Below are 6,308 nucleotides of genomic sequence, written 5' to 3' on the forward strand. Positions count from 1 at the left end.
TTCAACCATAAGTGCACAGAAATGTCAACTCCTTTTTATTTTGTCACAGTTTCCTAGAGTAACAGGCACCATAGTCCTTTACATGCATGCTATTACTAGGAAGAACACATCAACTTCAGTACTTAGATGGAAGCATGATGGGGATAGCACCTTGAATGTAAATGTAGTTAGGTAAGCTACTGAAAAAGACTTGAAGAGTTTGTTCGCAAAAACCGATAAGTCCATATTTGCCAAATGGAGATATTTGCAATTAAAGGTCAAGAAAAATAAAGAGAATAATAAGAAAATTTTTGCTTCTTTTGACCATAACTTCAAAAATGTACCTTTATATGTAGTGACCAATATATCATTTAAAAGGTATTATTTTGTACTTTATGACAGAGACTGTACTTCAAAATCTTCAAATATGGACATCAGTTTTTGCGAACAAACTCTGCACTTGTTATCACAGCTAGTTTGTATGCCTCAGTGTTTTCAGGACAATTCTTTATAGGCATTACAGAGTAGAGAACATCACACAAAGTGTGCTAATCCTGTGGTAATTAGCTCATATACTTTCAGATTCACTCTTCAGCAAATCCCCAAAATAGATGAGTTTAAACCGCATACCCTAAATGTCACCTCATTGCCCTTCAGTAAAACTGCTTCTATTCTGAGACAATGTGTTTCACAGTAATCTGTTGAGTTTTCAGTTGTTCTGACTTTTATTTATTTTCTGCTGAAATTCCTGGAGTAGGCCACACATTGTTCATTATTATTTTTGTCTTATAGAAGATGACAAACAAAATAGGTGTTAAACCAACCTGAGGCTTGCCAACAGATGATGAAATGGGAGTAATTACTCCCTAGCCAGTGTGCTTTAACTTGTTTTTCTATTCATGTGGACAGTCTTTTCACTCAGAAAGTAACGTTGGGCATTTGTACTCACCGTCATGTCATGTATGTACTGTTGTGTGCAACACAAGAAAATCATGCTATGTCAGGCCTAATTTTGAAGATCAGCGGCATGACATATTTATGCATAATATAATGTATGAAGACAGTATTCCTGCACATGCTTCAGCGGCATTAATCTAGGTGCTGATAGTTTTTATGCGTCCCTGTAAAATTAATATCATCTTTAACTGAAAATGCATGAACGATTTTTAGTAGGCCTAATGTCAGAATAGAAAGATTACATGAGCAAGTGTGTGTGCACTATTCTGAATGGCTAATTGTGGGATGTTAGATATATTCTTGGTCATATAGCTCAATAGAATAAGAATCTAACAATTTCTTGAAGACCACCAATTTTTACCAAGATCTTTACAGACAAAGGATACCAAATATCATAAAGCTACCACTTTCTGAACATGAGTATGCCATGTGATTGTCAATTGATTGACAGAGTGATAGTTGCCAATGAAAACAGATATGAAGCAACCTTGTAATGTTTTCTTATATTAGTGTCCTGCATTGTATAATGTTCCTCAAACTCTTCCACTGTACATGTTTATCATGCAGTGGTGTGAACTAGTTTCTATCATACAGGGCATTTACATTACAACTCATGCCATATACATGTAATGTATTAATATAAATGATTGTTGAGCAGTACACATGCACATTCTTAGCCAGTCCAATGTGAATAACGAAAATAAATTTGATATATCAAATGCCAGGTGATGTTTCAGAAAACGATCCTTGCAAAATGTAGGATTTACATAATGCAAAAGTCATATCTTGTTTCTTGCTGGTCTCTGTGTTGTACCCTCATGTTTTGGTTCAAAAGTATGTGTACGTATGTATGTGGCCGAGTAGTTTATAAAATCAAATTGAAATTGTCTCAAGTTTCAATAACTTTATTGCCTTTGCTTCAAATGGACTCTGCATGAGCTTGGTAACAAAAAAAAATACTGGTAGTTGTATTAATAGCAAGTTGAAATGTTGTCATGGTAGCTTCATGTTATTTGTGAGACTAGTCTCTGTATAACGTTTTGCATAATACATTTTGAAGATGTATGCGATTTTAATACTTATGCATCATATTTGAGATGTATGAAATTCTGATGTGAAAATGACATTGATACGATTGCACATATTATTTTTTATCATGACCACAAATCTGTATCGACTTTAAATGATTTCTTGCCTTCCCACTAAAACTCCAGTATTGCATACTGAGAGGGAAATTCACTCCTGGTATTGTGCTGCTTAGTATGAAAACAGAAAAATCTGAAATGTAGAGATGCAAAAAATTTAGGAGAAAAACTAGACACATGAAAAAAAAAAAGTTTAGAGAGTACAGTCAACTCCTGTTGTAACAAAGTCCTCGCAACTGGCAATTTCTTTCGTTATAACCGAACGAATAAACAATAAGAAACATAGAGCAGATGACGTTGAGACCTGAATTTTTACGTTGTAACTGGAATTTCATTATAACTGTTCATTGTAACAGAAGTGCACTGTACAACAAATTGGCAATTTTGTGTCATGTAGGTGGCTTTTTGTTTTTGCGAGCTTGATTTTTTTTTCACCCAAAATCTACTGAGTTTTCAGTTTCCATAAAGTAACATAATACCAGGTTAGCATTTCTATTAGGCACATTGCCTCTGAGAGATGATAATTCTCCATAGATCTGATACATAGCACATATGGTTCTAGTAATTTCTGGGGTCATTGCTGGCAATAATATTATTTCTTTTTGGAAGTTGACAAGCTTACCCACCCTGCCCAGTGTGAGAGAATTAGTAACACAGTATTTGGGTAACAATGCACCCAGTGCCTCATGATATGCAAATCAATACACATGTATGCGAGTAGCTGTTTAATTTTTCAGTCTGTTGCTTAAAAAATCAAGTGCACATATTATAGATCATGTACTTCGATCACTTGTAACATAACTCAAAGTGGTAATGGACATTGTGTGTGTGTATGTATGTATGCTTCTGTTCAACACAAAGTGGAATAAACTGGTCACAGTTTTTTTTTAACAAAACAAAAAAATGATGACAACTGATATCCTATTCTGTTCTTTTCTGTTTGAATGATTGTTGGAACTCAAGTTCAAGTTAAATGTTACTTTGATGAAGACCATACTTTAGTTTCAGAGTACATGTATTTGACTTTTATGAGCCAGATTTCACGTCCTATTCTAGTGTGTTACATGTATTTATTAAGATTTTCTTTTGGCTTATTGATGATGATACGAATGATTCGCAGCATTTGTATGGCGCCATATATCGATTTAAAAAAAACATTCAAAGGCGCAGACTCCCCCAGAAAGTTAGCATTTGAATGCCTGGTGAAAATGTGAATCCTGAGCAAGGCTTTGAATGGTCTTTGAATTCTAAGAAGAATTCAACATTTATTTGATGACAAACAAAAACAAAGTGGTCCTGATAAAAGGTGGATCCCATGTTTTATCAGAAACTCCTTATTTTGGATATCTCAGCCACTTCAATTTCATCAAATAAACTTTGAATTCCTCTTAGAATTGTATAGGCTTTAATATTTCATGAGAGGTTTCTCATTATCACTGAAAAGTTGGAAACCTGAAGCCCAATCTCAACTAAAACTACCTGGTATACCATCCCTTTAATGTCTCATCATCAATCTAAGAATGTTGACAAATATCACACTCATAATATGCATTTTGTGCCATACAAATGTCTGTGTGTTGTCTGTGTGTTCACAGACCATACATTAAAGATAATAAAAAGTTTTGGTACCTCAAAAGTGTCCTTGAATTTCCTTGGCTTAGTTTGTGTTACAGGTTAAAGTACCTTTCATATAACTAACACTGTGAGACTTACTCGCCCCAAAGTGCTCTCATGTCTTAGTAATCATGCAATTAACTGCAACCAGCAGCCCCATACGCATAGCGACCAGCAGTCCCATACGCATAGCGTAATCGGGCTTCGCATTGTAGCATTCAGGATCATGACAGATTTAGTATCGCAGGGTAAATGTCAACTTAAAATCCCATAAATTCTTCAATTTGAAGACTTACCAATTAAGTTGAAGTATTGAAAACAGGCTTCGGGCAACGTTTGGTTCTGCCTATAGTCCCTTTCTGTTCGAATTGATGACTGAATGTGACTCGGTCGACAGGACCTTAGGAGAGCTACATACAGTACACTGAATACTACAGCCAGTGCATGCGAACACATCACATGCACACAAATTTCAAATCCATGAACGGATAAGATGTTTGTGTGCGCATGCGCTGGCCATGGTATCCAGTGTATGTAGCTCTCCCAAGGTCCTCTCGACCGAGTCACATTCAGTCATCAATTCGAACAGAAAGGGACTATTGGCAGAACCAAACGTTGTTCGAAGCCTGTTTTCAATACTTCAACTTAACTGGCAAGTCTTCAAATCGAAGAAATTTTTGGATTTTAAGTTGACATTTACCCGCGATACTAATTCTGTCATGATCCTGAATGCTACAATGCGAAGCCCCATTACGCTATGCGTATGGGGCTGCTGGTCCTAGTTAGCTATGCGTACAATGGGCTGCACGCTGCTGGTCGCAGTCAGTGGTTTCGTACAATATTTATCGACGCTGTACAGCGTTGGCTCTGGTACGAAACCATTATTGCATGATTACTAAGACATCAGAGCACTTTGGGGCGAGTAATTCTCACAGAGAACGTACTTTAACCTGAAACACAAACTAAGACAAGGAAATTCAGGGAAGCTTTTGAGGTACCAAAACTTTGTATTATCTTTAATCAATGTATCATAATGAATGATGTACAATGTACTTGTGTAAACATGATTACAGCTTCTTCATATTATGGGTACTGGCAACTATTCTTTCCTGTTACCTGTGCACTAATGCCTTGCAACATGAAAAAGATGATGGCCGAACAAGATTACAGTAATAGTACATCCACAAGTAGAAGAAGAAAACATTAAAGACATATAGTTTGGTATATCAGTACATTTTTTTTTCTCTCTCTGTAAACATGATTCCCTGTCAACAAGGCATATAAAAAAGATGTTTTACAAACATACTGAAAAGTACCAGAATGATACATTTGGAATACTAACAGCAGATCTATCGAAAAAGTTCTGTCTCAAAAACATGCAATCCTGCATTAAAGGAGATGTGGATAAAAATGGTTACTTTGTTACCCAAGATATCATTCTTGAAAGAAATCTGCATTATCTTTTGGAATAAAGTTGCCATGCGTGTTGAGTTTCACTCTAAAGGATCAGCTGGAATGTAGAGATTTGAATGCAAAGGATGCCAAAATTTTCACAGATTTCACAAATTTTCTCATTTTTGATTTGTAGGTGTCTGAATACTTAGGGACTCCTGTGTACCATTCAAAAATTATTTATGCTATTTTTTATGGTCATTACGACTACTTCTACTTGAAAACTCTACCATGGCATAGGACGCTGCATTATTGCACATGTAGAACTATGTGAAGCACTGATATAGAAGATACACGTGAGGGTCATACGCACAAAAGATACCCTGTTAAATGAGCTTATTTCTTGAAAAATGTGATCATGTGGTGACAAAGGAGAAGACAATGCTGAAATGAAGTCTCAGTGAAAAAAAAAAGAAACTCCCGAGAACCAATCATTCCTCACCTTGTCATGGTAAAAAAAAAAAAAAAAGAATATCTTGAAATGCATCCCTGTTGGAAAACATACACTGATACTGATTCTTGTCATGGCCACATCAACATGTAAATCACATCCTTTAACATCTGAATATCTAATTTTACAGTACTAATTCCATTGGTTCATTTTGCAAGATACTGGCTAAAGTCATGTTAGCTCAAACCATGTTTTGATAAAAAATCTCATTTGTTACCGTGATAGTTACATCCTGATACCAATAATTGACAAAAGGGTATTTCTGTGTACACTCAAGGTGTATTTCTATTGGACAGCAAATATCAAAATGGTTAATTGCCCACTTACTGCTTGAGAATGTGGTGACACGACATTTGCTCCTGAGACAATAGCTCCGGTCTTATTTTTTCCAAGGACTTAAGGTTAGGGTTAGGGTTAGGGTTAGGGTTAGGGTTGTGAAAGGGTTTTAGATTTAGTTTGAAGTGAGGAATAAGATTAGGGTTAGGGTTATGCTTGTGGGTAGAACTTATATTTGGCCCTGTGTGCAGATATTTCATGGGAGCAATTGTTACAGGAGTAAATGTCATGGAACTGAGAATGTACCGGTATCCATCTACAGGGACCACAGTGAAATAAGAGTTCTGAGCAGTTCAAAACAGGAGTTTTTATCAAGCTTTTGTATCCACTTGTTTTTTTCTTATTTCAGTATTGACATTGGTCGAACATCCATG

The sequence above is a fragment of the Diadema antillarum genome, unplaced genomic scaffold (genome assembly GCF_040938485.1).
Source record: "Diadema antillarum isolate AM-2024a unplaced genomic scaffold, OU_Dant_1.0 seq00000156_RagTag, whole genome shotgun sequence".
Lineage (NCBI taxonomy): Eukaryota > Metazoa > Echinodermata > Echinoidea > Diadematoida > Diadematidae > Diadema > Diadema antillarum.